Source organism: Protopterus annectens, chromosome 2.part2 (assembly GCF_019279795.1).
Source record: "Protopterus annectens isolate FY-2018-M chromosome 2.part2, PAN1.0, whole genome shotgun sequence".
In the NCBI taxonomy this organism is placed as follows: domain Eukaryota; kingdom Metazoa; phylum Chordata; order Ceratodontiformes; family Protopteridae; genus Protopterus; species Protopterus annectens.
In genome coordinates this window covers 790,556,384-790,580,178 of record NC_056730.1, presented here as the reverse complement: position 1 = coordinate 790,580,178, position 23,795 = coordinate 790,556,384, and positions in this window count along the sequence as shown.

Below are 23,795 nucleotides of genomic sequence, written 5' to 3'. Positions count from 1 at the left end.
ATTCAAATTTACCCCTACAAAAACAACTGCCTGATTCAGGCAGACAGTCAGGAAAAGCTGTTACAGCACCTGACCTTTGAAAAGAACCTACCGACCTCCCTGGGGTATACTATAAATGAAAGAAATCCAAACTAGTACTCACTCAAAAAATTGTATTCCTGGGAGCAAGCCTGGACACAACATCCCAGATGGCATTCCTTACTCCAGAAAAACAAGCTTATCTGACAGGCTGCTTCTCTCAACTAGCCACCAGAACCTAGTTATCTGCAAGGAAAATCTTGCAAGCTCTAGGGTTCATGGCATCCTGCATTCTACTAATTCCATATGCCAGACTGCATATGAGGAAACTTCAATGGTACCTAAAAAGCCTTTGGTGCCAACACTCTCAGGACCTGGAAACTATCATACCTGTGATACCCTGTCTAAGGAAAGATTTTCTTTGGTGGGCAGCAGCATGCAACCACAACAAGGGTCTGCCCTTCTCACAACCCCATGCCACCCAGACCCTAACCACAGACCCACCATAATATGCCTGGGGTGCACACCTGGATGGCAGGTGCATTCACAGCCATTGGAGCCCAAACCAAATACATCTGCACATCAACCAAAAAGAGATGCTAGCTGTTCAGCATGCTCTGACAGCTTTGAGACCCCTACTTTCCCCGGGGCCTCTACTGATCAAAACAAACAACATCACAGTGATGTGGTACATCAACAAGCAGGGAGGCACTCAGTCTTATCCCCTCTGCAGGTCACCATGACCCTTTGGCACATGGCTTCAGCCATGCAAATTCATCTGCAAGCACAATTCCTGCCAAGATCCCAAAACTCTCTGGCAGACAACCTAAACAGAAACCTCCTAGACCCACATGAGTGGCAGCTAGACCACAGTACCTTCAATCTTGTAACCCAGAAATGGGGCACCCCAAAGGTGGACCTCTTTGCCTCCCCTAACAATCACCAGCTCAACAAATTCTGCAACTGGGAACCTCACAGCAAGGCCTGGAAAGTGGATGCCCTATCCTTCCAATAGATAAACCTCTCGGTCTATGCATTCCCCCCTCTACCTCTACTTTCAAGGGTACTACTCAAAATAAGGGAGGAAAAACCAAGAGCAATCTTGATTGCCCCAGATTGGCCATGCCAGCACTGGTACCCATTGCTGTGCAGTCTATCACCCCTGCCACCATGGCACCTACTTCAGATCCCAACTCTCCTGACCCAGCAAAATGGAGAATTCATGCACCCACAATTGCAGACCCTGAACCTGGTGGCCTGGCTTATTCCCTGACCTCTCCTCCAGTTGCCAGCCTAAGCAAGCAAGTCCTGGATGTTATACGTGAGGCCAGATGCCCCAGCACTAAAAAATCCTATGCTGACAAGTCAAAAAGGAAATGCACCTGGATCCAGCCTAAAGGAGCTGAAACAGCACAGCCCTCCCTATCTCTCATCCTAGATTACCTAGCAGACCTGCTACACAGGGGCCTATCATTCTCTTCTATTAAAATCCATGCCTCTGCCATCTCTGCTCTTTATGGCACAGAGCCACCTCTCTTTTCTCGCCCTCTCATCAAACAGCTCCTAAGAGGGGCTAACAATTTAAGGCCACCCAGAAGAGCTCCTACCCCAGCTTGGGATCTTAATTTTGTATTGGAAAAGCTCACACTACCCTCCTTTGAGCCTGCAGCTGCAGCAGAGTTAAAGTTCCTCTCTTGGAAAACAGCCTTGCTTCTGGCCATCACTTCAGCTAGAAGAGTTTCAGAGCTAGAAGCACTAATGGCTGTAGAGCCTGTCATCATTTTTCATGCTGACAGGGTCTCCCTCAGGACTAACCCAATGTTCATGCCTAAAGTGGTGTCCAGTGTGGCTCTCAACCAATCTATTAATTTGCCCACTTTTTTCCCTAACCCACAAAACAAGGGGGAAATGATTCTGCATTCTCTAGATGTGCACAGACAGCTCAGATTCTACCTGGATAGGACTAAATCTTTTAGAAAAACTGATCAATTGCTAGTCAGCTTTGCAGCACGGCCATATCCAAACAAACAATCTCCAAATGGATTGCACTCTGTATCAGTTTCAGCTACAAATACCATGGGAAACCTCCCCATAAGGGGGTCAGGATGCATTCCACCAGGGCAACCTCCACCTCTGCAGCTTTTCTCAGAGTGGTCCCTGCCAGAGACATCCTGGCGGCTGCAACATGGAGTTCTGTTCATACCTTCACCAAGCATTACCACCTGCATATCTTCTCCAAATCCAGGGCAGGCTTTGCAACCACAGTCTTGCAGGGCATCCTTGTCAGCCTCCAGTCTTCTTGACTGCCTTCACCCTTTTCTGCAGCTTTGGGAATCAACACAAGTGTGATGACTGCAATGGTGAAACACAAAGAACATAGTACAGTTGTGTACACTTACCATAAATGTAGATGTTTGTATTCACTGTTGCAGTCCTGGTTTCCCACCCTCCATCCCACTTCTCTCTCTCTCTCTCTCTCTCTCTCTCTCTCCCTCACTCCTTACAGGGATTTTTGGTATTTACTTTCTACTGGTGGTGTTCTTCCACCATAACCTAGCTTCCTACTTGGGGGCTCCTGACATTTGGGGCAAGAAAAACTGATGTAATGGCATCTCCTGTCTGATTTTATACCACTGATGACTTGACGTCAGTCCTGGAGAGACAGCAACTGACACAGAAATACTAAGCCTCTGGTATTTGGGCTGACTGAGGGCTACCCTAACCCAAGTGTGGTATACACAACTGTACTTTCAGCACACACTTCTGCACCAGTACTTTAATATACACATAACATACAGTTATCTTACATTTGTAAGACAAGCATATGAATCATATTTATATTCACAAATGACATATTATTTGCAAAATTCCAGATAGCTGGGCTGGCAGCATCACACTGCTAATCACCATTCACTGTAAACAGTTTGGACTTGGTCACAACTGTGGATACAGTATTTATGAATCCTCAGAATACTTAAAAATTATGTACAGAACCATAAACAATCATTTTCTTAAAAAATGGTTGTGGAAAATATCAATGTGCAGTGCCAGGCCTACCTTGTTGATATATCAGATCTTTCAAAGTACAATGCTGGGAACTTTACTGAAGTCTTGTGCAATTTCATGACTGAGGCATTAAAAATAATTCTGGTAAAAGTCTTGCAGAGGCTTTTAGACGTATTCTTATTGGGGGCAAAATTAAAAAAAAATTATGAAGAGATCAAGGCTCCAAATATCTCAGTGCTTTGGGACTCCATATCATCCATTTTGCATCCTGGTAGTAAAGATAACTCCTGCCCTAATCCCACCCTCTCTGACTTTGACACAGCCACCCATTTTAACTAATTCTTCATAGAATGCATAGCCAATCTATCCTCCTCCTTCCCACCCCCCTCCTCCAGCCCCTCCCACCACAACCTCCTCCCTAATCAACTACCCCCTTCCAGACCCTTCTGCCTTTCTTCCATTTCCACATCCACCATTAAAAGACTTCTCCTCAAACTCAAATCCTGTCGCAATGCACCTGACAACCTCCCACCTACCTTCCTCAAACAATCAGCAGATAGCATCGCCTATCCTGTCTCAATTCTCATAAATAGATCCATTCAAGAATCATACGTTCCCTCTATCTGGTGCCATGCTTACATCATCCCCCTCCACAAAGGTGGCAAAAACTCTGAAACCAGCAACTTCAAGCCTATTGCTATCCTTTCTCCCCTTTCTAAAATTCTAGAGAAAACTATCCAAGCACAACTCATAACACACCTAACCAAAAACAAGCTCCTTCCCAACATGGCTTCTGCCCTAGCCACTGCACCATGACTGCCCTTCTTTCCTTTCTGGAAACCATTAACTGTGAGTGTGACTTAGGCAAATTTGTATCTACACTATTCATAGATCTATCAAAAGCCTTTGATTTCATCTTTCACACCCTACTCATATCCAAACTCTCCACTCTACATCTCTCTCCCGCCACCATAGCCTGGTTTTCCAGCTACCTGTCCAACCACCAACAAGCTGTCCAATGGAAAACTTCAACCTCTCCCTTCCTACCTACTTCCACAATTCACAATTGTGATAGAATGTGTGCTATTTAATGACACATTTTGAGATTGATTCCAAAAGACATGCTGTCAGTGTAAATGACTTACTCCTATGCAAGCCAGCTTTATGGAGATTGGCCTTACAACCAAAGTAACTTAGATAAAGTGCAAGTCTTTTGGAATCTGACTCATTTTTTAACACTGATTTGTCTGTCTTTAAATATGAAGTTACAGCAATATTAATAACCCATTGTTTAAAACTGAATTACTGACTTCTAATTCTAAAGTTGCTGCAAGAAATGTGCAATCTCATATTGGACAGAAAATAACAAGTGATGATTTAACTTATTTCTGATCTGAAAAGGTGTCATATATCCAAATTTTGTTTCACTATTACTGAATATAATGCTAATAGTTTCAGTATGAAAATTGTTGTGCACGTTATAAATTAGACTGCTACTATAGAATGTGAGAAGATTGCAGTGCTGTGTTATCTTAGTGGCTACATTTCCTTCCTTTCTTATGTAGCAGCAAAATAAATCTTAAAGCTATCCATAGTGTAAAGGCTGAGCAATTTTTGGCATAACTTAGGCATAGATGAAGGAAAGACCTTGACCTGCTTGGTAGTCTTTGCACTGTCCTCTAACTGTGACACACCAATATATCCTATCCTTCTGCTTGGATATGCATGGTATTTACCCTAAGAAAGTGATATTCTCATAACTGGATGTCAGGATCCCATATATGAGTCAGAGGATACCTCTTATACAGCATTTTGAGTTCTGTGTGCATGCCTATGAATTGATACCATGAAAGAAGATGTTTTGGCAGGGACTTCTTAAATCAGATTGTTGCCCACTGTATATCAGCCCATATAACAGAGGCTACCAGAGATTCCTGTATGGAGGCTTGGCTCTGATTTATAGGGAGAAATATAAATGTCTAAATGTCTGGACAAATAACTTCCAGTCTGGTATACTAAGGCCTAATTCTAATGTGGACATGCTTGAAACAGAGCTGGTGTTTTTCTGACACTTACTTGCCAAAATGCAAACTATGCCCTTAGCCACATGAAAGAACCAGGAATTATCTGTATAAATAGCACAGGGTTGGAACATCAAACATTTTAATTACTGCTATCCTTCTCATTATAGAGACTATGAATCTTCCCCAGTAATGATCAAGAAGAAAGGCCCTGTGTCATACTGCTTTGAGATTGCTATCTGTCATTATCGACAGGTTATGTTAAAAGAGTATCAAAAATATCTGTGGGTCTGCATACTCCATAGCAAATTAAGCATATTCTCTGAATTCTTAAGGAAATGAACTGCAATGCTGCTCAAGAGTACCTCACATCTTCTCAGGGTCACTGCCAGGTGTCTCTCTGGGTGTAAACTTTTTTGATAAAGCCAGTATCCGATAGTTATTCTCCCTGGGAGCCTGTGATAATAGTTATCTGCAAAAAAAAATGCTCTTTGTCTAAATGCCATGTAGATCCCATCCTCTTATATTTACTTCCATTTTCAAGCATTTCTTTAGATGTTCAGCAGCTAAAAGGAATAATGAGGAGACATCAAGCAGCTTTACATAGTATGTTTGCATAAATCAAAGAAGATGATAAAATGGTGAGTTTACCCTGATGCTAGGGGTGAAGTATATAAAAGCATTAACTGGTTTCAATAGTATTAAGAGGAATGCCATTTTGCCATAACTTTCCTTAGGTAGGATCATTTTGGCAAAATTAAGACATTTTCAAAATGCCAGCCTTTGGCCATTTTTGTGGACACTAAATTAAAACCTCTCTTACACAAGTACCCCCACATACTTATAGATTCATGGGATTTTTCTACTTAAAATGGGGAGTCTGGATTTTGAGGCAGAGTTGACATTTTTGACGATTGATGTCAAAGACTTATTTTCAGTTATTCCACATAGTACAGGTTTGGAATGGTTCGAACATATGTTAATAGAATTTGGATTCCTTTCTGCAACTGACTTTAGGCTTGTGCTAGAAAATATGCAACTCGTATTGAAAAACAATTTCTTGTTTTTTCAAGGGGAATTATACCATCAGTTAGATGGGGTTGCCATGGAGTCCTCCTATGTCCCCATATTTGCCAATATTGTCATGTTTTACTGGGAAACCTATTATGTTTTCGGTTCAGTCTATAGACAGTCCATTTATAAGTATTTCCACTTTTTGGATGATATTTTAATTGTGTGGAGGGGTTTAGGTGAAGCTATCCCTTCCTTTATGGAATTTTTCAATTCTACAACAGAATTTTTGAGTTTTACCCATGAGATAGGTTTGAATGAAATACATTATTTAGATGTCCTTATCAAAAAAGACCTAGTGAACAATAAATGTATCTGCAAAGTCTATAGGAAAAATGTTTTTGAATTCCTATTTGCATTACCAGTGTGACCACACTCTTTTTCAGAAGCATTATATTGTTAAGGGACAAATGGTCAGAGTAGTGAGGATGACCTCTGAAAGAAATTAATTGGTCCAAGAGTTAGATTATGTCCATTCTCTCTTTTCAGAGAGGGGCTATCCAGATAGTCTCATCATTACTATTAAGTAACAAGTACTAAAAGGATGGGGGACCGCATATCTACCCCTAGTTCAAGGGGACAGTTTGATCAAAACAACAGGTCCTAGGGCTAATGTAACCTCCCAAACACCTTATTTAATTTTCATCTATGGTCAGAAAGCTCGGTGGATAAAGAAAACAATTAATAGGGTTTGGGATATGTTCAAAAGAATGCCCAGCAGGTCAGACATCTTTAATAAATACCTCAGGTATAGCTTTAAGAGGAATTCTAATTTTAAAGAGATACTAGAAAAGAAAAGGGATGTTGTAGTCAATGGGACAATTGGTAGAATAGGTACACACAGATGTGGAAGATATTCACAGTGCACTTTTATGGCAAATTTCAAATACCTGGAGATTCCCAGTATACCCTTTAGACTAAAGGCCTTGAGATATTGTAGCTGTTATTTAAAAGGGATCGTATATTTGGCTTATTGCACGTTCTGCTAGGTATTTTTCGTCAGTAAAACTGAACGTAATTTGAGGCAACATGTTTATGAACACATGTATGACATGAGTAGGAAGAAGGACACTAATGCCCTTTTCCAACATGTAATGGTTTGTGCCCAAGCAGATTTCAAATTTTGAGACTTGGAACAGCTGGTTAAAAGTGACAGAGGAGGGGATTTGGGAGAATAGGCTTGAGTATAGGGAAATTATATGACAGTTAAGGCTGGATGCTTGTACATTTCCCGGAATGAATGATCATGTCTCACTCCTCCCTGCACTAAAATTGAAGGCTTTAAAGCTAAAGAGGATAAACAAATAAAGCTAGAGATGATAACAATAAATTAACAATTCTTCTGTTGTTTTAGTTAATAATGTATGGAAGGCCTTCTAACACACACATACACTACCCACATCTTTTACATATATACTTTTTATATACTTTTATACTTATATATTTGTATACATACTTTGCTATTTGGTTATGTTTTTAAATGTTATGTTTTTTCAAAAATAAATATATATGTTTTCTTGTCATATTTCATTTGGATACTAGGGGTGTTATTAATCAATATGGTATTAACTGATGTTATGGTTTCCATGATGTTCCCTGATTCTATTAAGTCAGAACCAATAGAAGGCAGTGATACTATTTATACCTCTTTGTGGTTTACCATTTTAGATTCTGATGAAGTCTCCTGTAAGGAGATGAAAGCACCTAATCATTCTTTATCTTTTTAATGTTTTTTGTGAACGCCTATTGGTATTTTACGATTGCATTGTGGACTGTATCATTAAATTGCTATTTTTTATCCATGGTGGTGAACCTGTGAATTTGTTTTACACTGTTAATTTTTCAAGGAGGCACAGCCTTTATTGAAGCCTTATACACTGTTTGGGTTGTGCTTTTGGTTTTTGGAATTACAGTGTGTCCTATTCAAGATTACTACTTCTCATTGCACAAAAGGCTCTGTTTCATTAACATCTAACCTCTTCTTCCTTTGTAGGCAAATTGTGTTTTCTCTTTGTCAGGTTTGTAATATTATTTATTATAAAAGAAAAAAAAATAAATAAAAAAGGGAGAAATACTTGAAATGAGGAAAAGCAATCTATGACTTATACAAAGTAGAAAATGTTAGTACACATTGGATAGTCTAAATAGGTCTGCATTTCAACCCCCACTCCAATGCACCTTCAGAAATCAGGATGGGTGCCTTATTCCTCTTTACCACACAAACAGCTTTGCACCAAAGAACTGACACCATTCTTCACACAACCAGCTACAACAGAATGTACAATATCAGACCACAGAACTGTTATTTTCACGCATGTATTATATTTTGGTGCAAGTGCACTTAGTAATCACACAACCTGTTATGATTATTGATTGCATATTTACAGCTCTCTCTTACCTTTCTGTGTTTCTTGGTCATTCATCAGTTATCTGCCCAGTACTCTGCAACATGGCAGTCTGTAAGACATGCTATATCATTGGCCTTAAAATGTGTGAGGATATTAACTGGCAATAATATGATATGCATTTGCCAACAACTGAAGGCCAGGTTTAATGGCAGAAACAAGCACAGACTGTTCTTTTATGAGAAGGGATCAAAGGTGAGTTACTCTTATGGCACATACAAGGGTACAATTGTTCTGTTGTGGGGAAACAAATCTGAGTTACTATTATGGCACATACAAGCATAGACAGTTGTTTGCGTGTAAGCAAAGGTGAGTTGCTGCTATGACACAAACAAGGATATGTTGCTATTGCTAGTCTCCTTGGTTTGCATCCTGCCTAATGATTGATCATGTGAGGGTTATGAAGTCAGAAACTGCAATGTTTATCATTACTTTCTAACTTCTTTTTTCAAAGATTTTCTTGTACAAATGTATGGTCCTAAACTGAGGACATGCAGCAAACATCAGTACTTTTGAAAGGTATGACTGTGTGTATATTTGATGCCTGAGGCCTACTACTTACTAATGGATATGTGTAAGTCAAATAAGTCTCTGCTGTCACATGTTGTGGTAATATTTGTACAAATCTCCTACATTTTACTTGCTTACTGTAATAACTGATGAAATACAAGGATATGTCATAATATTATTAAACAATAGACTGCAGGTTCAGGACTTGCCTTGTAAATGCAGCAGTTACTACAGTGTTAGTCCAGGGCTTATTCTGTCTGATGCAAGTAGTACACGACAATACACGAGGAGGTAAAGGTTGTGTGAGTTGCCTGGCATCAATGTTACTGTATCTATGTGAGTAGCAGGAAGGTTTTTGGCCCCTAGGTGGTAAGTAAGTGTGCTATGCATTATCTCTTAGCCAATGCAAGGGCATACTGAGCATGCCTGTGTCTGCCTACACACACAGTAGCTAGTGGTTCCCCCTCTGACTCCTTATCTGCTTGTGGCTGTGGTGATCTTGGCATTGGTGGTGGGATGTGTGCCCCTTCCCCTTACTGACCCTGCTGCAGCTGTTTCCTCAGTATCACGTTGTATAGCATGGCACATATTGTGGGTGATGATTTCTGTACATGTCCACGGATTGTACTGCAGGGCTCCCCCAGATGTATCTAGGATTTGGAACCGTCACTTCAGCAGGCCACACACATGGTCTGTGACATTTCTGGTTTGAGCATTTGCAACATTATGGCTTTCTTCTGCGGTTGTGTGTGCATTTCTTATAGGTATCATCATATTCTCTATATCATTCATGAAGCATTTTATTATTTTATCATTATCTTTATCATCATCTTACTACTCTATGTAATAATCTTATCATTATCTTACTACTCTATGTAATGACACCTTATATTTATAATACACACATACATATAAATATCTTGCATAGTATAATAGTGATATCAGATAGATATTTTAATAACTTATATACTCATTAAGAGTTTTCTTACATTTTAATAATAGGTTATTAGTTATAAATTAAATGTTAGGTGCTTTTATGATTCATTCGTTGCTCATTTACTGCCCAACTCCTTCTATGGACGTCAGTATACAGCTCTGAAGAAACATGCTCAGTGATAAGTAACAGATACATTGTAAATGTTTGCCGTCAACAGCATAGAAATCATACTATTCAGCGGTATGATTCAAACATAGTTTCATTTAGATAGTTTTATTCTTATTGTTCCTATCAGCCAGCACGTATATGTTTTGCCAGTATATGAATTTATGTTGCTTAGGTTTACAGTCTAACAAATAGACTGACAAGACTAAATCTTGATTTTAGTTGCATTCTGAGCGCTCGGCTCTTTGAAACACTCCATTGTCGTTACACTGTTACTACTGACTAATAAAAATTATATGTACCTTGATTCTGAAGAAATATGCCGAATGTCAAGCAGCGGCTACATTGTAAGCCTTTGCTTTTAACAGCATTAAATCATACTATTTAGCGGTATGATTAAAACATAGTTTTATCTAAAAACTTTTATTTTTTATTGTTTCTATCAGCCAGCACGCATATGTATTGCCAGTATATGAGTTTATGTTGCTTAGATCTATCGTCCAGCTAATAGACTGACAAGACTAAACTTTGATTTCAGTTGCATTCTGAATTGTTCGGCTTCCTGAAACATCTCAGTGCCGTTATATTGTTATTACTGACTAACAAAAATTATATGTACTTTAATTCTATGTATTTGTTAGATAAATGACTTTTGTTTAATGAAATCTTATTCTGGTTTTACCACTATTTGCCTGGAAACTTAGTTTCATAAAGATGGATTTGGGATACACAGAAAAAATGTTTTTAGTAGCACCTTAATTGATTTGCTCAGCTTCACGTTAATTTGTAATTGACATTTACTCCTGCATTCATTACCTTTGTTTATTTTTTACTACTTTTTGTCCTATTTTCATAAATGATACGATCCTGAAAATAGCTTTTGAAATTGGACGTTAGTAATCTTGTAGAGTTTAGAATAGTTTTGTCTTGTGTTTTATATTTATATTTATATATTTTATACTATAAGAATGCTGCATAGATGCTAGGTGGATTGTTTTTCTTTAAAATATTTATTGCCAATTAGCTTAATTGATACAATCTAGATTTTAACCTACACTATTTAAACAGTGTATGTGGGGTTTTTCTTTGTCTGAGGAAGCGTGGTTGCATCCACGTGAAAGCGCTTACCGTTACCCACTGTTTTTTGGAATAAAGGAGTTTTCTACAACTTTGCTACGCTGATTTGGCTGCTTCATGGATTTTTAACTACAAGCGTATTATTTATATTTTTATCAACTGCTTTTTATCAACTGCTTTTTGGACACTTTAAGCATTGCAAGTGTTGCTATACTACATCGTGGTAGAGATCAGGTTACTGTTTCTACAATTAATGATTGATCATGTGAGGGTTATGAAGTCAGAAACTGCAATGTTTATCATTACTTTCTAACTTCTTTTTTCAAAGATTTTCTTGTACAAATGTATGGTCCTAAACTGAGGACATGCAGCAAACATCAGTACTTTTGAAAGGTATGACTGTGTGTATATTTGATGCCTGAGGCCTACTACTTACTAATGGATATGTGTAAGTCAAATAAGTCTCTGCTGTCACATGTTGTGGTAATATTTGTACAAATCTCCTACATTTTACTTGCTTACTGTAATAACTGATGAAATACAAGGATATGTCATAATATTATTAAACAATAGACTGCAGGTTCAGGACTTGCCTTGTAAATGCAGCAGTTACTACAGTGTTAGTCCAGGGCTTATTCTGTCTGATGCAAGTAGTACACGACAATACACGAGGAGGTAAAGGTTGTGTGAGTTGCCTGGCATCAATGTTACTGTATCTATGTGAGTAGCAGGAAGGTTTTTGGCCCCTAGGTGGTAAGTAAGTGTGCTATGCATTATCTCTTAGCCAATGCAAGGGCATACTGAGCATGCCTGTGTCTGCCTACACACACAGTAGCTAGTGGTTCCCCCTCTGACTCCTTATCTGCTTGTGGCTGTGGTGATCTTGGCATTGGTGGTGGGATGTGTGCCCCTTCCCCTTACTGACCCTGCTGCAGCTGTTTCCTCAGTATCACGTTGTATAGCATGGCACATATTGTGGGTGATGATTTCTGTACATGTCCACGGATTGTACTGCAGGGCTCCCCCAGATGTATCTAGGATTTGGAACCGTCACTTCAGCAGGCCACACACATGGTCTGTGACATTTCTGGTTTGAGCATTTGCAACATTATGGCTTTCTTCTGCGGTTGTGTGTGCATTTCTTATAGGTATCATCAGCCATGGTTCCAAAGCATAATCTGCATCCCTCAGTAGATCAGCCTGTGGGATATCCCCCCAGCAAACATCTGGTACATTTGGGAGGTGTGCCACATATGTGAGTCGTGGAAACTATTAGGGTTGCCAGCACACCATTTAAAATGATTGCCTTGGCTTTATACATGGCTCGACAACTGATAGAGTGGTTGCCCTTTCTGTGAATGTAGAGCCTATCCTGTTCCCCAGGTTATGCCTACACGAGTGCAATCTATGGCACCCTGTATTTCAAGGTAGTGTGCTACCTACTACAACTGTTTCATGTTTCTGGCTATATCCTCAGAAATACTGGGAAAATATATTTGTTCACTGTATTGTTGGAGCATAGCATCCAGGAATTGATGGAGGATCCCAGATGCTGATGCCTGTGACAACCCCAGCATGCCCCCTGTTGGTCTTTGAAAGGTACCTGAAGCTAATATTCTAAGGGCAAAACATATGCAGTCTCCACTGAGATGGGTTCCCCTCGGTTGTATCTGGCTCAGAATTGAGGGTACCAGGTGTTGCAGAGTTCCTGTTCTATGTCCCTGTCCATCCTGTAGTGCTGTATAATTTCCACATCATGTAGGTTGTGATAAGTTAAACATGGCCTGACAACTCTTCTCCTTCTCAGCCTAGGCCTATTGGCAACAGAAATAGCACTAACTTCAGCCTCTTTCATGTACAAATGGATTAAAGCAGCAGCAGGCCATACCATTCTGTCTGTGTAAAAGTCCATCTCTGAACTCTAAAAGTTTTAATATCTGCAGTAAAAGCCAGCATGGGGTCTACATGGGAACTTTATATCTTGTTGACTAGCTCCACTATGTTGGATTGGTTGATTAACATGCAATTCAGCTGCTTATGCAGTAATTTGCATCTTTGAAACACATACAAAGACAGATGCACTCCATTAACAATTTACAACATTTTAAAAAGGCAAATGTGTAGCTGGCCAAAATGATGGCGAGGAGAGTTTATATTTTTGGAAAACTGCAGAAATGCTTTTTCTTCAGGATATATCTGTACAGAGGACTACTGAACTTCAGCAGGTATGATCCCCTTTTGTCACCTACATACTGCATATGCTGGAATGTATTTAAGAATGGTGTGAAGCAAAGGCTTTTACACTTTTATCTGTATACAGTAGTTAGAAGTGTACTGATGGCATGTGCCTGTCTGTCAAGCCATTTCAGAAGTACACATGATTGACAATACATGAAGATGGAATGTTGTGTGATAAATATGTACAAATGTGTCAGGGACAGGATTTGATAGCACGTTTATCATTTCAAAGACGTTTTGTTAGCAAAATGGTCATTTGCCTGTACTTTTGGGGGGGGTAAGGATGAGTTACTTTTATGGCACAAACAAGAATGGACTGTTCTTTTGGGGGAGGAGAAATGTAACTTTACTGTTGTAGCACAAACAAGGATATGCTGCTCTTGTTACTCTCCTTGGTTTACATCCTGCTTTTGTTAATATTTCACATCTCTGGACTGTTTTATGTTTCTCTAGTGAGTAATTCTGACTGGCTACCTTTTCTGTTTTATCTCGAAACAGCTATTTTGTAGTTATGTGATAATTATGTGTTTTATACTTTTGTTGTCTTTTAGGACACCTACAAGTATGTCACTCAGGTGTGTCAATCTAGGGATACCCCTCTTCAATGATACAGAAAATCAAGTCATGGTCGATGGGTTTTGACAACATGGTGCTTTTCTCTTGGAAAGGGGATGGGGAGATATGTCCCATAGGATGCAAATACAGCAGCGGGTTGTTCATGATGTCAGTGTCATGGGTGGCCATGGCAGAACATATTAACAGGTGCGCCACAGGGCTACTGACATGATAACATCTGCAAGGTGGTGAATAGCTGTAGTGGTCCATGACCAAATGGAATAGCTGTAGTGGTCCATGACCAAATGGTTACCAGTGTAGGGCCTGCTAGGGAACTACTGGTAACTCTCAATGAAGAGTTCCTGTCCAATCTGAGAAATCCAGACAGCTCCTAGGAGAGTGCAGTATAGCATGTCCTGGATGTGGGTGCAACAACTTCAGAGACAGCAAGCACATCCCAGGAGTAGCTTCCAGGTAAGCTTTGATATCTCAACAATTGAATACTGTTGTATAGTACAAAAACTGAAATTAATAAGGTAATTTGCTGTCAACATTTCTTGTTTTGGGGGGGGGGGATTGAAGATTGCTGCAGTTATGACCTTACTTTGGAATTATCAGCCATAGTCTTGTTCAAACTACTGTTAATGCACATATCCAGGGGTAAATGTAGTACCCGCTGTGTTGCTGGTAATTGTGATGATGTTGTCCTTACCTCGTGCTTAACTTCTTCCAGGTCCATCTGGAGTACAGTGCAGTATGTCTTCTGTAGATGGAAAGCCAAATATTTTAAGGTCAGTAGTGCTGAGTAATTGACAGAAAGATTGTAGTTTGTAATTTTGATCTGAGGCCTGTGTTGTCTATTGCTGTACTTTCTGTAATAGTAGCAGCACTGTTAGTTTGTTAGCATATATTGCACTATAGTAGTGCAGATATTAAAATAGTCCTGTGTTTCATGCATGTTATCACAAGTAACCATGAGAGTGGGAGTGTGGGCCCTGTGGCACCCACTGTCATTGGATCCACAGACTCTGGTGATGATGTTGGCCAAACTGAGGCACAGTCAGGATGTGCAGAAGTTGAATCTGACACAGAGGTTGACATAGAACCATCTCCTGCATTTCCGTTGGATACAGCCAGTAGGTCTACACCAACCCAGTCAACTGAGGCCACAGATTTTGGGCAGGTGGAGGATGAAGACATTGATCAGGGAAGTATGGTTAGAGTGGCTTCATTACCTGTTGAGTCTGTCCATAGCCAAAGTGTGGGCAAGGAGCCACCAGGAGGATTGATAGGGGTGCTTGGAGAGGGCCTGCTGTTCCTCCTCCACCTTGTGCAGGTGTCACCTCCTGTGCCACTCAACATATGCTTAGGGCCATCATGGAGACACAGGAACATTCGCATAGGTGCTCCAGACAAATGCTCAGGGTTCTGGATGTGGCACAGTCTGACATGCATGACTGCTTCCACTGTGTTACCAATTCACTGTATCGGATGAATGACACTTTGGAACAAGGGGTGTCTGTGATGGACCAAGGGGTGACTGCATTAAACAAGCAGTGTCTCTGACAGAACATCTGCTAGGGGGGGAACAGCATCTTCATGGGTGTAGGTCAGCCACAGCATCTGCTTCAGCCATTGTGGCAGTGACAGTAGTTCCACTGCTCCATCAGTGAGACTGCTGTCCACACCCAGATGTGGCAGGCTATCGGTATGTGGTCTTAGGTGTCATCTTGTAGGGAGTTGTAGGGACTATAATAAAAAGAAAAAAATGCTGCCCAGGACCAAGAAGGAGCAGGTGTCTAATTGGAAGAAATCTCTCCTTAGCCTGAACAAGCAAATAAGAGCACTAGTGAAATCATCCAAAGCAAACTTCGAGTCCAAACTGGCTCAGTCCCCACCCCGATGGGACTGCTGCATATATCCACAAGTCAAGCTCCACTCAAGTAACCTTCATGTGTGACCTCAACCTGGTCTGTGACATCAATAGGACTTGTTGGCAGGACAGATTTGTGCCAGAGACTCCCCTTTTTTGGAATAGACTCCCTCTCCATGTAAAGCAGAGTACCGCATTAAACCTTTTTACGTGGAACCTGGATAACTGGATGAGGATCAGAACATACACCCCTGGGATTCCACCTGTGTCCCTGCTTGACAGTTGCATAGGGTGCTGACTTGTTGGAACATGGGCTAAATTCTTGGCTAGGCTTTTAAGGACCTCAGATCCAATAGCCTATTAATGTCCTATGATCCTATGAGTTTGTCCAGCAGACATCATTCATGTTCAGGTAGCACCACTGCACCTGACTGTTGGCATGGATGTGCCACTGCAACTCCTGGCAGAGTCAGTTCTCATCATAGGGAACAACAATGATGAGCTGCCATATCTACCATGCATGGCTAACACCTGTCCAATAGACCAAGACGGAGAGCTAGCACAGAGCATGGCTGTATTCATGCAGACATTCACACCCCAGTTTCACCTGGAGGACCCCTACAGACACACACACAACACTTACTCAGTTTGCCTCACTAGCCATTTGTTGTTTTATTCCAGTGTCTGCCTTCTACTTCCTATTCACACATACCAACTGACCTTTTGTGTCAGCCTAGGCTTCCTGCCCCCCCAAAAACACCCTGTATAAGTGATGATCACTGTGCCATAACCCTGTTTTTTATCGTTTGGATTCACGGATACAAAAGCTAAGTCTGTTACTCAGGGTGCATAGCTAACTTAGTGCTTAGTATATCTGCATTTATTTGGTCATTGTACATTTGACTTATATTGTCCTTTGGAAGTTTGACAATTGATAGCATTAGACTTTCACAAAGTTATAGTGAATACTCTTGTAAGGATGTTGATGACAGAAACTGCATTGTGTATCATCTCTTTCTAACTTTTCTCTTTAATGATCTTCCAGGACAAAAATGTATGGTGCTCATCATAAGTCATGCAATCATATTCAGATCTTAGGATTGTATGACAGCACTGTAGTCAAACCTCATCAGAACAGTAATTCAGTGTTATGCTCTCTTTTCATGTACCTCTAGACACATGCATCAGCTTGAGAGACCACAGGGCTTTCTCAGGAAGATAGCACATGACCTACAAATCATGCCATGATGTATGTGGATAGATTAAAAGCCATGTTACTGTCATCTGTCTAGTATAGGATGAGGTGACAGCTGCCTGGCCTCCAGACCAGTGTCTAGCCATGTCCTTGTGGGATGACTGCATCTCCAGATGTCTGATATAGCAGATGACATCAGCAGTGTCCATTGAGAATATGGTAATAACAATGTCCTACATGCTGTGGTAAAAGGCTCTCTGTAATGTCAAGTAAGAGCACACACACACATTCACACACAAATGCACACACACACACACACACACACACACACACACACACACACACACACACACACACACACACACACACACACTTGACTGCAGTTAGAATAGAACCCCTACCTATCTAAGTACACAGACTGCAGTACACAGTACTTGCATGCACCATAGCACAGGTCTGACTTTTGCAAGACTGCAGCTGAACTTGTAGTACATTACATCAGTAGACCATGTGGGTGACAAGATTTTGGCAGGCCTGCATAGGTTCATAGTTTCATAGGTTCATACGAGGCTACTACCATAATGGCCCTAGATTCATAGGTTCATAGGAGGTTACTAAGCTTATGGCCCTAGGGCCTTGTCTAGCCTACCCAAGTTCTATCATTATGCTCTTATACACCAAGATATGTAGTCCATATTTGCGAATCCATGATCAACACTCGTTGACCATGTCTGAGTGACATAGGTGAAACCCCCGGGGTAAATCTGTTATTCCCATGCAATTGTTCCTGTTACCCTTAAATAGGGTCATTAAGGAACTCAGTTTCACATGAATTGAGAGTTTGTTCTATAGGAGTGGCAGTCACTGGGAGACATCTGTCCATCCAGCATGTCCTGCTGATGTTGCAGGTTAGGTTAAGGTCCCTAGAGTGAGTGAGTCTTGTCACTTGTGATTTGAGGGGTTCAGTATTTCCTTTAAGGCAGAGCTGGTGACTTTTCTGTAGGCCAGCCATAAGTCGCCTCTCAGCAGCCTATAGGATACAGAGTACAGTGACAGGGCTTTAAGTCTTTCCATGCAGAACATGTTTTGGAGGCCCTGGATTTTGAGGTCTCTCCAGCTGCTGCAGGTGTCTGGTGATGTACATGTAAAAGGGATCATTGTACTCCTTCACTGGTCTGACGAGGGGCAAGTATAGTGGAGTGATAACATCTTTAGTCTTTGATGCTATGCCCTCACTTAGGAGGTGTGCAATGTAAAAGGTGTTATTATCATTGTGGACACATGATGATCAAAGCTGATGTCATAAAACTGGATTCTCAAATCTCTCACCATTGAGTTAGAACATGGGGGTATTATTAATAGCGTAATTTACACAGATGCCTCCTTTGCCGAAAGGAATAATAGTGCATTGATATGGTTTAACTTTAAGTCTGTGGCTTTGGTAATAATCATGTATGTAAGTAAGCACATTTTGTAGTATGTTGACATTGTTTGGGGATTCAATGATCGCACCCAGTTTGCACTCGTCAGTGAAATTATTGAGCCACAAGCCATCTTTATTCCCCTGATTTTCTGACAAATACATTCCAAACAGTAGGGGGCCCAGCACAGACCCTTGTAGGAAACCACTGGTAACAGGTCTTCTGGTAAAGGTGGAATCCCCATCTATGACTGTATGCATTCTGTTGGTGAGCCAATTGGCTACCTATCTAATAATGTATGTATTAATCCCCAGGTGGGTGAGTTCTGCAATGATGCCTCAGTGGAGGATTGTGTCAAAGCCCTTAGGCAAGTCGAGATTGGCAGTATGTAGTGATTTGCTTTAATCCAGGGTTTTGGTGACACTATCAATGAATTCCACTAGGTTTAAGAGGCATGATCTTCCCTTAACAAAGCCAAAGTGGGTCAGGTAAAGAGTTTGAAGGTCACTAATGTCCTTGTTGATAAGGTCCAAGATATTCTCTCCATGGCCTTACAGACAAGTATGGTCAGGCTGATGGGTGTATAGTTGCCTAGGTCAGTTGAGGGACCCCTTCTGTGCAAGGGTATTATGGTTGCTGTTTTTCCCTCTGCTGGGAAAAAGCCAGTACTTAGACTGTGGTTGAGGAGAGTACCCAGTGGTTCTGATAACTCTTGCTTTAGACTGTTTAGTAAGCAGTTTGGGATGTTAACTGGTCCCATAGAAGCTGTGTTTTTGGCATTGATGAGTGTGGTTAGGACCAGTTATTTGGAGATAATAGGTAGAGAACTATTGACACGTATGGTACAGGGTATGATTGGTGGAGACAGGAGGTGTGAAATTCTTGCCAAACCTGCATGCTAACAGTTGGCTATGTCCTCAGATTCAATATGAGTTGTACCATCCACTCTGAATTTGGTGCAATGCTGGGCCTTCCATTTTGCATTACAGACATAGCTAAAGAATACCTTATGATTATCCTTAACTATGGATGCTAATTTAGTTTCATAATTAACTTTAGAGGACTTTGCAAGATGTCTACTTTGCTTGTTCAAGCTATGGAGGGTGCTCTTCTGCTGAGACTGTTATCTCTTATTTCTGAACATTGGTTTCTTTCTCTTGTTGTATAATCTGTTTATGTAGAAGTCCACCATGGTTGGTGATTACTAGCTCAAGGGCATTCGAGTCCCTTGTGGGGATACAGACTAACTGTTCCAGAGCATTTGTGTTTACAAAGTGCAGGAACCTTAGAGTGAGCATGTTTGAGCTCATATATGTATCCTAATCAATGGAAGCATAGTTACAGTGATCCATGCCTAGGGTGTTTGACTGTATTATGAGTGACTCAAGTAGATCCAGGAAGGCACTGTTTGGTTTTCTTGGTTCATGTTGGCAGACCTGTAGCTAACAATGATGTTGAGGAGGTTTCTCCTACAGTTAGTTGTACTTGTAGTAACTCTAGAGAGTCTTACTGCTGAACCACTCTTGTGGTGTATTTGTCTTTTATGAAGATGGATATACATCCTCCTTTGGTTCTTTCACATTCCTTTTGTGGCCTGAATGTGTGGAAGGCATTATAGACTTTTATGGCCAGAGTATTCTCTGTGGCTCTAAACCTTGGCTCTGTGGCTGCACAACCATTGACAGCTTCCCAATCAAGAAGTGCCTCCACTGAGTGTAGTCTCTGATTTAGACTCCTAGAATTAAACAGCATAATCTCCACTTTGTCTTTTGAGGATATTTCCATGTCAGAAAGTTTGTTCTTATGACTTTGCCTGAAAAAGTAACTATGGGGGAAGCAAGTACCTTGGCCATTAACCAAAAGGCAAGAGGTGACAGATGAAGACCGTCCATGGCAAAGCAGAGTGTTCTGTTGACTGCATCATCCCAGCCTGACAACTACTGGATCCCCCCTGGAGTGACACCAGTTGCTAAACCAATTTTTGAAGTTGATAATTCTTTTGTTTGTATTGAGACATCATCCTGGGTGAAGGTAGAATGCTGCTTAGGGCTACGGACATGCCTGTCTGGGACACATAATCTGAGAGGTCTATCATATCTCTCTCTTAATATAGTCCAGTGAGGTAGCTCTCAAGTAATTTACTTCATCATGGAGTATGACAGAGGTGTACCTGTGGATGTCCTTACATTCGCTGCTGCAGTATTCTAACATATGGATTCCCTGCCGTGGAAGTCCAATGTTCAGCCAGTCAACCAAAGACTGTTGCTTTAAAGGTATGCAGAATGTTATCCAAATACTGCTTGAGTAGCATAGGGCATAAAGGTGATGTTCAGGCCTACCAAAAATATAACTTCTTTGCCATCAATCCAACATATGTTATCACTGTCGGTCTGTTTACCTGAGTTCATTTTCTGCCAGTTGAATGCATTTTCATTCTTCAGTGACTACCCATGACTCTAAATTGGCCCTAGGTGTGAGTACGTGCAATGTTGTCCCTTCCGTGGAAGGTTGGGCGCCAGGCTGGCAACTCGACACTGTAAAACTCCAATGCCAATTATGAATGGACAGGTGATCCACTGTGGTGACCCCTAACCGGGAAAAGCCGAAAGAAGAAGTGACTACCTACGCCTACTTGCTGAGTTTTTTGCAGTTGCAGATAAATGCCCCACTGGGGATTTTGTTTTTTCTTGCTTTTTTTGTACTCCCTGGGGCTAATGTCATCCAGGAAGGGTAAATGCCAATGTTGGAGACAGATTCCCCACAAGACTACAATGATAAGTGTCTTTTTTGCCTAGGAGCTTCTCATGACCATACGTCTTGTTCTATTTGTCAGGCATTCATCGCAGTAGACGTTCTTCCCTTTCCTTGTATCTTGAGAACCAGCATCTTAAGCTTCTTGCTAAAGATACAAATGGACGGAATCTCCTGCCCCAGCTGTTAGGGAAGAAGAAGGTGAAAAAGGTACAAATGGAATCTTCTGCTGTACAGCCTCTGCCAGGTGTTTCTCCCAAGGTCATTAAAAACCCAGAGGATTGCCCGGCTGTGTTGTTGGATTTGTCTGCTGCAACCATGTTAGAGGCAGGTGAGGATCCTGCTGGTAGCATGTACAAATGGCTTTGCAGGTGTCCATCTCAGACATTCAGGGGGGAACCAAAGTTGATATTTTTCAAGGGGCCTAGGGGAGTTCCTTAGTTTTTAGTTGGGGAAGAAGTTCCTACTACTGTTCTTGTCTGTTGTGCTGGGTTAGAACCTTCTCAGTTTCTGGATGGGGACATCCCCTTAAAAAGAAACAACAAATTAAACACGTTTCTTATGCTCCTGGGGATACACAACATGGGTGGCAGGCCTTCACTCAGGAGCTACTTACTGCTTTAATGTCCTTAGAGCCTCCTCAAGGGGTTTAGGTTCCTGCTCCTCCTTCATCCTCTACTCACCTTAAAAGGTCTAGAGAACAAGATTCTTCTGAGGATAAATCTGATTCTGATGATTCCCTGACTTATTCTACTCAAATTCCTTCTCCTTTGGACTATGTGTCAGAGGAAGAGGAATCTATTCGTCCTGATGATCGTTTTGAGGAAAATTTCTTTGGAGACACACTCTCGAGGATGATGGATTTTTTAAGTGGGATTGTGCTCTGGTCTCTGATATCCATAAGAGGTACTATGAGTTGCTACAGTTAGAATCTCCTGAGCCTGCAGCTATCTCTCTTGTTTTGGCTGCTTTGCTGGATGCTAGTTCCAAGGCCTCTCATGTGCCTGCTTCTTTGACCCCTGCTCCCAAGAAGCCTGACATGTTTTATATGGTGCCTGAGGATTATTTTTTTATATGTGTCCTGATGCAGACCCCTCTGTAGTATCTGTAGCCTCTGATTAACCATCTAATTGTTCCCTTTGCCCAAGTTACTGCCTTCTGACAAGGACAGCAGTACTATGGAAAGGCTTGGTAAGAAGGTTTACACTTCTGCTACCACAGCTTTTAGGGCTATTACTTATCAGACACATATGTCTAGGTATGTTTTGGCTCTTCTTTCTCAGATCAGTCAACTCATTTCTGATTTTCCAGACTCTGAGGCTAAACCTCCTGTTCTTTCCTTGCTAGAGACTTCCTCTCAAGTCATTATATTATATGTATTTATGATGTGGCAAGATGCCTCGTCTTGGGCTGCTGTTTTTGGTTCAGTGACGAGGAGGTATTCTTGGCTTAGGCTTCAACCTCTGCCTGATGATATTAAAGCTAAATTTATGGATGCTCCTCTGGATTCTAAAATTTTTGTTGAGGAAGCTGTTGCTGGTTAAGTCCCTTCAGGAAAAGGGTAAGGCCTTACATCAGCTTAAACATGTGTTTGTTTCTCCTGTGCCTACATTTCAGAGAAACTACCCTACTAAGCCTGCCTTTGTTCATAGGCAATCAGCCCTTCTACTAAAGGTAAGGAGAGTGGAAAATGGAATCCTTCTGCTAAGGATGCTCAGTTTTCAGGGACTCCAATGCCCTCTTTTCTGGACAAACCAGGTGCTGTATGACAAGCTGTCTCTTCCCAGCCACATTCTTCTTTCTCTTAACCTTTTTTTTTCTCTTCCTGTTTGGCTTCAGAACACTCAGAATGCTTGGTTCTGTCAATCATTTGTCAGGGGTAATTCACAGTGTGGAAATCCCATCCTCCTTTTATGGCCATTCCTCAGCCTCATTGGTGACAACTTCCTTTTTCCCAGAGGTTCTTCAGAAACTTTTGACTCAGGGTATTATTCAAGTGGTGCTTGTGTCCCAAAGGGGAAAAGGATTTTACTCCAGAATGTTTCTAGTGCCCAGAAAAGAGGGCAATCGGAGACCTAATCTAGACTTCTCTCATCTAAACACCTTTTTAAAAGTTGCTTCCATTTGGATGTTGTCCCTTAAGATTCTGTTTCCTTTCTTGCTCTGTCAGGCCTATGGATCTCAAGGATGCTTATCTCCATATTCCGATCTATTCTATTTTCATGACGTTTTTGCATTTCAATGTTGCTTTGTGGCATTTTCAGTTCTCTGCTTTGCCCTTTGGCCTTTCTATTGCCCCAAGGGTGTTCAACAAATGCCTTGCTCCTGTGAGTGCTTTTTACAGGCTTCAAGGGATACTAATATTTCCTTATTTAGATGACCTATTGATTCAGCCATCCTCTCCAGAGATCCTTTTGCAAAATCTTCATTTTGCAGTTTCCCTTCTTCAGAGCCTGGGCTTCACTATACATTTCAAAAACTCTTCTCTTACTTCTTCGTAGGATGATGTTTTTCTGGGTTGCAGAATTCAGACACTGCCAATGCTTGCATCC